The sequence below is a fragment of the Palaemon carinicauda genome, chromosome 37, assembly GCF_036898095.1.
Source record: "Palaemon carinicauda isolate YSFRI2023 chromosome 37, ASM3689809v2, whole genome shotgun sequence".
Taxonomy (NCBI): Eukaryota; Metazoa; Arthropoda; class Malacostraca; order Decapoda; family Palaemonidae; genus Palaemon; species Palaemon carinicauda.
The window spans coordinates 64,657,205-64,669,704 of record NC_090761.1 but is presented as its reverse complement, the minus strand read 5'-3'; the positions used below and the strand labels follow the sequence as shown (position 1 = coordinate 64,669,704).

Sequence of the window (12,500 nt, the reverse complement as noted above, 5' to 3'; positions counted from 1 at the left end):
TTTCAATCGGCACCCCCTTTTTTTTCTCATCTAAAAGGAAAGTTAAAATTTCTTCATGTATGGCAGTTTTTCTTACCTAAGTCATCTTCCAATTTTTTTTGCGGAGATCTTGCTACCTTCATTATTCTTTTTTCCCTTTTTATTTGATTTAATAATATATCCACTTCATTCCTTCGCTAACTACATTAACATTCTTTATTTCAGATTTATGGCTTCTATATATCTGATAATAATTACAGATTTTTTCCAATAAAAATGAAATGTTTCACCTGCCTCTAAAGTTTATCTTCACATCTGCTAATCGTGTTTGATTTGTGCATTATTATTTACAGTTTGTATAGAACCTAAAACATTGCAATCTTGTGCATGTGAAATTGAATTACACTAGTCTTGATTTCGGTCAGTTAAATCGCTTAGGGATAATAGAGTCTGTTGATAGTTTCCAGCTATCATTTAATTAATCAGCGTTCGACTACAGCAATGATTACAAAAGTTTTATGTACACTTCTATTCGTCCAATTTATTCGGAAAGCGAAAGATGACACCCAGCGAGTGAATTTGAAAATCACGGTTGTCAACTTCGCCCGCATGGACTTTTCGTCTAATTTTAGCGCATGCAATTCGCGACATCAATTTAACTTGTCCGTGATCCTGATGCTGCGACATGAACTCGCTCCCTGTCTCTCCCCCTCCTCAGGAGACATATGAAGCCTGTTTTCATATAGAGCAAGAGTCGGACACGTTCATTCCCTCGGTTACAATGTAGACAACAGTCTGTCGAGTTTTAAAGCATCGTTTCCGGGCGTGAAGAGTATGCGCACCTTCGTTTAATCACTGGTTGCTCTAAATCTCAAAGGTGTTGTTCCCTGCACTTATTGATGCTTTGGTCTGGTGTAATTAAGGTCATAAAACGGTGTTAGTTTCTGATTATTTATATAATTTTTTCCCGGGTAATTTTCTGATCAATTTTGATTATATTATCAATGAGAATGATGGTGTTTTTATTTTTTTTTTTTCCTGATTGTTGCCATATTGATGCTTTACTCAGGTGTAAATATCATAAAACGGCCTTCATTTGGGATTCATAGCAGATTTTTTTATCTGTATAATTTTATAATTGATAATTATGAATAGATCATATATGAGAATGATTTTATTTTGGCTTTATTTCCAGCATCATATTTTTTTCAGATTGTTTTCAAAATATTATTATTGAATTCTAGCGTAACTTTATGTTAATATCCACTGTAATTGATCCCTTTCGCATTTTGTGTGTGTGTGTTTTTTTTTTTTTTATTCAGAATTCGTTGTTAATCTGTTCTTTTGTTACGTTTGCTGCATTTATTTATTGGACCCTTTTCACCCACAGGATTTGTTTCGGCCTTTTTTCTAGATTATTTTTAATGGGAAAATTGCGATATTGTGTTTATTGGGAGATGTGTATTTTTTAGCAAAGTTAAGGAATTTTGTTAACGGCATATCAAAGGATTGACGGGGAGTATCTTTGGGATTTTTAGTTTTTAAAATAACAAACGACAAATATAAAAATGAGAATTATATTAGAAATTCTTTCAAGTCCGATATCTTGAAAGAAGTTTTAATATAATTCTCAATTTATATTTTTGTCGTTCGTATTTTTTTGTGACAAGAAAATTTTATAATTCTAGAAAAATGAACTTTCCCATAGATAAAGGTGGTATTTATTATATAAAATTAATTTCCTTATGATTGAAATCCACCAATTGACCTTTGACCTTAACATGTATTATTTGGCGTGTATCTTCATATGCTCAAATATGTACCATGTTTGAAGTCTCTGTGACAGCGGTGTCCAAACTTATGGCTGATTGCGTGAATTGGGCATTTTGCTTGACCGTGACCTTGACCTTCCAAAATTTAATCATTTCCAGCTTTTTACATAACAATTAATCCCTGCAAGTTTCATTACTCTAAGGTTAAAATTGTGGTCAGGAAGGAGTTCACTAACAAACACACAGATTTAGAAACCGGGGGTAAAGCATAACCTCCTTCCGACTTCTTTGCCGGAGGTAATTATAAAGCGAAGAGTTCTTTGTGACAGAAGACATACTTTGCTTGTCATTTATTTTACAAGAAGCTGTAAACTGGTTTGAAAAAAAATATATATTTATTATTTTTGTCATATTCAGCCAGCCATATTACTCCATTCCTATCAAGGTTAGTTCCGGAAATTTTGAAGCTGGGCTTAATCAAAAACCCATGTTTCGATGGGTTTGTTTTGCCCTGATGAAGGGGGGCGGGGGATTGATAATGCATGGACGACCGGTTATATTTTTTATATTGTTCTTTTGCGTCTTGACTGAGCAATTTCGTAGAGAGCTCGTTAATTATTCTATATCATTGGAAGAGTAAGAGTAACAAAATTATATTGGCAAACAAACACACACACGCACAAACACACACACACACATATATATATGTATATTATATATATATATATATATATATATATATATCTGTGGATTGATGAATTAAGAAAATTTGATGGAATAGATTGGCATAGTAAGACCATAAACAGACGCTTGTGGAAGGACATGTCTGAGGGCTTTGTCCTGCAACGGACTATAGTTACGACTGATAATGATGATTTTATATCTGTCTATCTATCTATATTATATATATATATATATATATATTATATATATATGTGTGTGTATATATATATATATATATATATTTATATATATATATATATATATGTGTGTGTGTATATATATATATATATATATATATTTATATATATATGTGTGTGTATATATATATATGTATTTATATAATATGTTGTGTGTATGAGATATAAATAGAATCCACGGAAACACTAGTGTTTTAAATGCAAGTAACACAGGTAATTAAATATAAATCCTTACCGGTGTTGCTCATAATTACTAAGTTAAATCCTTCGTTTTCTTGCATTTTTCATATTCCACTCATATTCCAGTTTGAAATTTGTTATATTTATTTTGATGTTCATGCCATAAATGAAGTATTATTCAATTTAAATCACTGAATATAATGATACATTATTTGCCTTGTTTTTATCAGTTACAGAAAAACATTTGTACACTGACTTTACTTGAAGTTATTTTTTCCAGTTCTTAATATCAGTTTCGTTTACTTAGTTTAAGGGTTCAAAGGCCCATCATGAATGGCAGAGGCAAGGGACAGTGATATTGCCCTATCAAACAGAACAATACCCTGGAGACTGACCATACATTCATAAGGTCAGCGCCAAAGCCCTCGTCTCCACCCAAGCTAGGACCGACGAGGGCCAGGCAATGGCTGCTGATGACTCAGCAGATAGATCTTTAGGCTCCCCTAAAAGCCCTCCTCCTTAGCTCACAAGGATGGGGAGGTTGCAGCGACAGAAGGAACTAACGAATTTATGCGGGATTCGAACCCCAGTCTGGCGTTCACCAGTCAGGGACGTTACTACATCGGCCACCACAATCTTTCATTTGACGTATGATCAGCGCCAAAGCCCCGTCTCCACCCAAGCTAGGACCAAGGAGGGCCAGGCAATGGCTGCCGTTGACTCTGCAGATACACCTGGATGTTCCTCCAAACCCCCAATCCTTACCTCACAAGGATGATGAGATTGTAGCAACGGAAGGAACTAACGAGATTATGCGGGATTGGAACCCCAGTCTGGCGTTCTCCAGTCAAGGACGTTACCACATCGGCCACCACAACAGATATAGGAGAATGATGTTGTGCAATATGTCTTACCGGGGAACTGTAAAATATGTCTTACTGGGGAACTGTAAAATATGTCTTACCGGGGAACTGTAAAATATGTCTTACCGGGGAACTGTAAAATAGGTCTTACCGGGGAACTGTAAAATATGTCTTACCGGGGAACTGTAAAATAGGTTTTACCGGGAAACTGTAAAATATGTCTTACCGGGGAACTGTAAAATAGGTCTTACCGGGAAACTGTAAAATAGGTCTTAACGGGGAACTGTAAAATAGGTCTTACCGGGGAACTGTTAAATATGTCTAACCGGGGAACTAAAATAGGTCTTACCGGGGAACTGTAAAATAGGCCTTACCGGGAAACTGTAAAATATGTCTTACCGGGGAACTGTAAAATAGGTCTTACCGGGAAACTGTAAAATATGTCTTACCGGGGAACTAAAATAGGTCTAACCGGGGAACTAAAATAGGTCTTACCGGGGAACTGTAAAATAGGTCTTACCGGGAAACTGTAAAATAGGTCTTACCGGGGAACTGTAAAATAGGTCTTACCGGGAAACTGTAAAATAGGTCTTACCGGGAAACTGTAAAATATGTCTTACCGGGGAACTAAAATAGGTCTAACCGGGGAACTGTCAAATATGTCTAACCGGGGAACTAAAATAGGTCTTACCGGGGAACTGTAAAATAGGTGTTACCGGGGAACTGTAAAATAGGTCTTACCGGGGAACTGTAAAATAGGTCTTACCGGGAAACTGTAAAATATGTCTTACCGGGAACTGTAAAATAGGTCTTACCGGGGAACTGTAAAATAGGTCTTACCGGGGAACTGTATAATATGCCTTACCGGGAAACTGTAAAATATGTCTTACCGGGGAACTGTAAAATATGTCTTACCGGGAAACTGTAAAATATGTCTTACCGGGGAACTGTAAAATAGGTCTTACCGGGAAACTGTAAAATATGTCTTACTGGGGAACTGTAAAATAAGTCTTACTGGGAACTGTAAAATAGGTCTTACCGGGGAACTGTAAAATAGGTCTTACCGGGGAACTGTAAAATATGTCTTACCGGGAAACTGTCAAATATGTCTAACCGGGGAACTAAAATAGGTCTTACCGGGAACTGTAAAATAGGCCTTACCGGGAAACTGTAAAATATGTCTTACCGGGGAACTGTAAAATATGTCTTACCGGGGATCTGTCAAATATGTCTTACCGGGTAACTGTAAAATAGGTCTTACCGGGGAACTGTAAAATAGGTCTTACCGGGGAACTGTAAAATATGTCTTTCCCCAATAGGTCTTACCGGGGAACTGTAAAATATGTCTTACCGGGGACCTGTTAAATATGTCTAACCGGGGATCGTATGTTTTCGGTAAAGCAAATCTTTTGCATTTACCAAGGGAAAAGAGCGATAACCTTATCGGTTCCTGGGTGGATACACAGCCAGGCTCTTGCAACGGTTATCGCGTTGCTATATGCAAATGCTTCATGTATTTGCACAGTAAAATTGCTTAAGTTTTCTGTAAAAACGAAATAGAGATCGTTTAGTGTTTCCCTACACCCGTTTGGCAATTTTGAGTAATGATAGTTGTGTGAGTGGTATTCCATAATCCATATTTTTTTTTATCATACAATTTTGCACTTGCATCTTCTGCCTTCTCTTTATCTTACCTTTCGCATTTATGCATTCTTTTTATCTTACCTTTCGCATTTATGCATTCTTTTTTATCTTTCCTTTCGCCCTTTTGCCTTCTCTCTATCCACCCTTTTGGTCTTCTGCCTTCTCTTTATCCTACCTTCGCTCTTCTTCTTTCTCTTTATCTTTCCTTTCGCTCTTTTGCATTCTCTTTATCTTTCTTTTCGCTCTTCATAATTTCTTTATTGATTCTATCATTAGCTATTTCTAGATTCATGCATGAAACATATTGGTTTTTCAATTTTCAAAGTTCTTATTTACCTTCTAGCCTCTAAGATATCTGTTTCATAATAACCACATGATCCACACACCCATCATTTTACCCTCAGCCACACTATCCTTCTCTTATCAGTATATATATATATATATATATATACATCTATGCCTATTAACGCAAAGGGCCTCGGTTAGATTTCGCCAGTCGTCTCTATCTTGAGCTTTTAATCCAATGCTTCTCCTTTCATCATTTCCTGCTTTACGCTTCTTAGTCCTCAGCCATGTAGGCCTGGGCCGTCCAACTCTTCCAATGCCATGTGGAGCTTAGCTGAAAGTTTGGTGAACTAATCTCTTTTGGGGGTTGCGGAGAGCATGGTCAAACCATCCCCATCTACCCCTCACCATGATCTCATCCACATATGGCACTTAAGTAATTTCTTATAGTTCCATTTTTAATCATATCCTTCCATTTAACCTTCAATATTCTTCTGAGGATTTTGTTTTCAAATCTACAAAATCTGTTGAATATATATATATATATATATATATATATATGCGTAATAATCACAGGAAAACGTGATGCTCAGATGCAGAAGAACCACAAGGAAAATGAAAATACGAAATATACGCTTAAGTCCTGACTAGTTTCGTGATACTTCAGTCCTTTCAAGAAGTATCACGAAACTAGTCAGGACTTAAGCGTATATTTCGTATTTTCATTTTCCATGTGGTTCTTCTGCATATACATATATATATATATATATAATATATATATATATATATATATATATATATATGTAAGGGTATAATAATGAAGTAGGAGGATACACATCTGCCCTTTGGTATTAGATTAACAGCTTTGAGTATTACATCGTAATAAGGATACTAGTATACAGCGTAACTATTGATCAACTGTAGGAACGAAACTCATAATAGCAATAACCTGTTACTTTTTTGTTGCTTGGATTGCTTGATAATTGTTTCAAATAAAAATGTTCGTGCAAACTTACAATTATAATATGGGTTCGAATATTGGCAAAACACGACTTAAATATCAATAAAATGTAATGCGTAGGAACCCCCTTTGATTTTATTAACAAAACTTAGTCATTAGTACGTTGCGTCTACTATGAATAACCTAAGTCTGTCAATTGTTAGGGAAAAGTAGAATAAACAGTGCATAATTTTATCTATATCATCTTACCTTTCTCCACTATGTCACTACAAAGATGCTGGAACACGAACCGATGCCTTGCCCTTATAGACTATAGCCGATGAGCCCTAAGTGGTACCTTGTTGAAATCACCTCTCCACGTCGCCCTGTCCTTTGCTCTTGTCAGAGAGAGACTGGTGAACAAGGAGGGCAGCTTCTTCGTCTGAAGTCTTAATCAGGATTACGTCATCCCTTTGTCACTTCCTCAATTGACCTGTTTGATTAAATGCGTATTTAAGCGAAATCTACTTAGGAGACAGAATTCATCTCTCTCTCTCTCTCTCTCTCTCTCTCTCTCTCTCTCAGTTGAGTCATTCGGGATAAACAGAAAGTTAAATTAGCTGGTTTCAATGTGGGAAGTAGATTAATGAGAGAGAGAGAGAGAGAGAGAGAGAGAGAGAGAGAGAGAGAGAGAGAGAATTCTGTCTCCTAAGTAGGTTTCATTTAATAACGCATTTAATCAAACAGGTCAATTGAGGAAGTGACAAAGGGATGACGTAATCCTGATTAAGACTTCAGACGATGAATACGAAAATGAGGACAACACGTGTTTATAAGAATGGTCGAATCTTGAGAGGGAAATAACATAAATGCGTCATGTTTCATTACTTCATTTTAGTTAGTTTTTTAATGTTTGAATATTAGGAATAATATATATATATATATATATATGTTTATACAGTATATATTTATATATATATAGTTATATATATATATATATATATATACATATATATATATGTGTATATATACATATAGATATAGATATATATAATATATATATATATATATATATATATATATATATGTATATATATATGTATATATAGATATATATATATATATATATATATGTATGTATTTATTTATATATTTATTTATATATTTATTTATATTCCACCGCAGAAGAAAGACCTCGGACATCAATTCATGCGTAGGGTTTGGCCAGTTTTCATTACATACCTGTGTATTGCCATGATCAGCAAAGCTGTAGTAGTTAAGGCTATCCATACTAGGTTGGATTGCTCTGAGCCATCAGACTAAAGTCCCCCATAATCACCAATCCGCAATGGCCATGACTAAGGACACGTCTGAGACATTTGTACTGAAGTTGACTAGAAACGGCTGCATTTGTTGTTGTTTTGTTGTATATTTGCAAATATAAACAAATATATGATGCTTTTCTAACGCCATGATGGTCTCAACTTTCACAATTTATTATTTTTTATCCCAATGAAAACATTAATTCCTAAGGTGAAATAATGGCAATAATAGCGTTCTTTCCCCCGTTGGGATTCGAACCTGCACATGGTAGAAAGAGTTAGGTGGTCCATAACTTACCCGGCCAAACAGAATCATAATCTTTCTTTAGGATTAGATTACAAATTAACCTTACCATCTTGAGTAGGTGTTTTAGCATATTATGCTTTATATGTTTATATAGAATCTGCTCAACAAATTCATTAAAAACCTAGAGGGGCACTCAGTGGAGCGCAGACCTCCGCCTCGGGAGCTTATTTCTCGACCTTTTGCTTGACCTTGACCTTTGACCTTAACATGTATTAATTGGCTTGGATTTTCATACACTCAAATATGAATCAAGTTTGAAGTTTCTCTGACCATGATGTCCAAACATTTGGCTGATTATGTGAATTGGACATGTTGCATGACTCTAACCTTGACCTTCCAAAATTTAATCATTTTCAGCTTTTTACACGGCAGTTACTCCCTGGAAGTTTCATTAGTCTACGATTAAAACTGTGGCCAGGAAGCTGTTCACAAACAAACACAGGCATACAAACAGGGGCTAAACCTAAAGTTCTTCCAACTTCGTTGGCGGAGGTAAAAAGTAATATCATCTCTACGTTTCCAAGGAGAGAATGAGTCAGTAGTGGCCTGATTCGTTACGTCTTTGTCTGGTGTTTGCCAAACGGGGGTTCAAGTCCCGCTCAAACTCGTTAGTGCCATTAGTGTCTTCAATCTTACCATCCTTGTGAGCTAAGGTTGGCGGGTTTGGGGGAGCCTATAGGTCTATCTGCTGAGTCATCAGCAGCGACTGCCTTGTCCTCCCTGGTCATACCATCCCCCATGTACCCCTCACCACGATCTCATCCACATATGGCACTTAAGTAATCTCTGATCATATAATATATGGTCAGTCGCTAGGGCATTGTCCTGATTGCTAGAGCAATATCACTGTCCCTTGCCTCTGCCATTCATGAGTGACCTTTTAAACCTTTAAACCTTCAGCTCTGAAATGATTGACTTAGAGATATGTTCATCTGTACATAAATATTTGTATTGTTTGGTAGCACTGGGTCCGCGTAACCCCAGTTTCCATCTGGAAAGACATTCTTCGTTTATTTCCCCTCCGGAATCCAGGCTTTTAAGGGAAATTGTATTCATGAAGTGGGAGAGCGTCAAAAAATTAAAAGGGTCTTGTGGCTGAGATACCAGTTGACTTACCTCTACTGTCGCCATCCATTCAAGGGGGAAAGGTTTGACTGTATACAAATAAATGAATAAATTAATATTATGTGTATGTATATGTATATATATATATATATATATATATTATATATATATTATATATATATATATATATTTTATATATATATATATATATATATGTCACTTCATACAAGTTTCCTGGACCAGGGTTCGATTCCCGGCCGGCCATAGGCTATTGTCTTTGTGTGATTTCACCTTGAGCTCTATCCCGAGGTCGTTAAGAGAATCCAGACATTAATATATAAAAAATATATGGCTTATTTGAATATATATGTGCATACTCACTCTTATGAATATTTTTATATGACAGCAGCCCGGGAGGAAAAACGAAACGAAGAATTGGCCAAGTGCTTTCGTGTTATTATTACACCTTCTCAAGGTGTTACGATAATACCTTGAGGGTGGTGTAATAATAACACGAAAGCGGTTGGTCAGTTCTTCGTTTCGTTTTTCCCAAGGCCTTGGTTTTTTCCTCCCGGCCTGCAGTCATCTTGAGACATCGCACGTTCTAGCTATTTGTCAATGTGTGTGTGTTTGTGTATATATATATATATATATATGTATATATATGTATATGTATATATATATGTATATGTATATGTATATATATATATATATATACACGCTGCATATTTATATACAGTATATACAATTATATATACAATATATATACACTGTAATATATATATATATATATATATGTATGTGTGTGTGTGTGTGTGTATGTGTTTGTGTGCAATGCATCTCTTAAATTTGAAGACTTTATCATTTGAGATTCTAATAATTACGGTGTAAATATTAATTATAATTTTCCTCGTGATACGGAGTGAAAGTGAGATGAAGCGTAGTCTTGGTCATCTCAATGTAGGAGATATTACTGAGCATATAATCTCCAATTGGACATGAGGTAGTCATGTCGGTGTTCATGTCTGTGAAAATATTTCCCATAATGAGACTTGTTTTCCTCGTTTTATAAAATATAATTAATTTCATCATGCTGTTATTTATAAGTGTACCTTATAAAAACATGTTAAGCACTTCAGTATTATTATTATTATTACTAGCCTACTTACAACCCTAGTTGGGAAAGCAAGATGCTATAAGGCCAAGGGGTCCAACAGGGAAAAATAGCCCAGTCAGGAAATGAAATAAGGAAATAAAAGCACTTCAGTATTATTATTATTATTACTAGACAAGCTACAACCCTAGTTGGAAAAGCAAGATGCTATAAGGCCAAGGGCTCCAACAGGGAAAAATAGCCCAGTGAGGAAATGAAATAAGGTAATAAATAAATGATGAGAATAAATTAACAATATATCATTCTTTTATATGTATAACTAAGGTAATACAGGTAAGGGGAGAGTGTGCAGTTTCTGAATGATGTTGGCTCTTAATAAAAAATTTTGTCTTTGTATGTTATATATATATATATATATATATATATATATATTTCATTGGACAAATTTTCTATATTGACTAAAATCTGTTAGGCTCTCATTTGTTCACCTTGCGTATTATCCCAAGATGACCAATCAGTAGAATATCTTATTAGATATGAACTTATTACACTTTTCTTGTGCACGTGCCATGGTTAGTGCTCTCTGTGGATTTTTTCCACCAGAATGTCCAGAATAAGGGAGGGAATTAGGATTATTAAGTTCTTGGGCTTGACATTTGTTCAAAATAGTTTCGTAGTTTTACCAATGGTTGTGCATTCTTTACCACAAAAAAATAATCGTTATTGTCTTACAATATATTACTATTTTATCTTTTGTTTCCTTCGTAACTTTTTTTCCCTGTAAAAATCTACAAATAGGACACCTATACTATTTTTTATCAATGAGGCGCCTTCGTACTAACTCGAAGGGGTGGCCTTTTAGCTTGGAAAAGTTTCCTACTAGCTGACTGGTTGGACAAAATAATTCTAACCAATCAGCTAGTAGGAACCTTTTCCAAGCTAAAAGGGAACCCCCGCGAGGCAGTACAAATACGCTTCATTAAAAAAAAATGAGTATGTTGAAGGTTCTTTGGAATATCGAGTAAGCTTATCGTTATGGTATACTTCGTTTATCAATGGTTTCGCCGTTTGGTACATTTTTGAGTAATGAAGTAAGGTCTATCTAGGCCAGTGTTTCCCAACCCTGGGGTAAATTACCCCAGCGGGGTAATGGACCCGTATTTTTTGGGGTAATCAAGATGTTACATTGAATATTCTGCACTGATGATGGTTCATTTTGATATCCATTAAAATGGGAAAGTTTGCATTTGTTTTGTATCCTTAACTATAAGCAGCCAATAGTGGGCTACATGATCCATACAGTTCATCAGGTAGCTGCAAAAAAACATCTGATGTTACCGGGTATATGTCCAATGGGGTCATTGATTAGTTGGAAATAAAATTTTGGGGTAATCATTTAAAAAAGGTGAGGAAACACTGATCTAGGCAATAAGCCCCTTGGGAAATTTTTCCTTTAAATTATCAGTATATTACTGAGGAATTTCAAGCTGTCAATCTCACGGTTCATAAGGATTACGGTAAGCCTTTAAAGATTGCCAGGCATTATGTATTATAATGTTGACGTAAGCATAACAAGGTATATGATCATCACTGATCCTTTGGAAATATATGCCCCAGGCTTCAGCATTTATGGTACCTATGATTTTTCATTCGTGTTTTTTCGAGGTGGCTCTAAAGTTGGTGCGGTCACAAAGAATGTCGTAGATAACCTTATTAAAATGTAGTGATTTATTATGTTTATATAAAATTGAAAACTAATCGTCTCAAATTCAGAAGTAAACTCACATATTATATCACATGAGCACTGTAAGCTTCGCAATATTTGTATGTACAGTATATATATTCATACACACACACACACACACACATATATATATATATATATATATATAGATATATAGATATAGATATATATATGTATATGTACATATATATACACATATATGTGTGTGTATGTATGTTTGTATTTATATAACGTGTATATATATATATATATATTATATATATATATATATATATATATATAACGTGTATTTTTATATATGTGCTTTTTGTATTTGCAGATATTTGGATAAATAGAAATGTAGATGAGAAAGAGTTGTGTGTGTA

The 12,500-nt window shown here is 35.1% G+C and overlaps 1 protein-coding gene and 1 long non-coding RNA gene across 3 annotated transcripts in view; one reads left to right on the top strand and one right to left on the bottom strand.

Moving 5' to 3' along the window:
- The window catches only part of LOC137629411 (uncharacterized), a 330,089-nt gene that overhangs the window by 98,069 nt on the left and 219,520 nt on the right, over positions 1–12,500 (top strand). The window lies entirely within an intron of this gene.
- The window catches only part of LOC137629164 (uncharacterized), a 98,944-nt gene that overhangs the window by 74,784 nt on the left and 11,660 nt on the right, over positions 1–12,500 (bottom strand). Inside the window, exon 1 of one of the 2 annotated variants that reach the window (XM_068360427.1) lies at positions 6,854–7,010. The exons of the other annotated variant lie outside the window; for it this stretch is intronic. The gene's annotated coding sequence lies outside the window, so the exon portion shown is untranslated. Of the gene's footprint in view, positions 1–6,853; positions 7,011–12,500 lie in introns of those variants that run through there. 2 annotated transcript variants of the gene reach the window in all.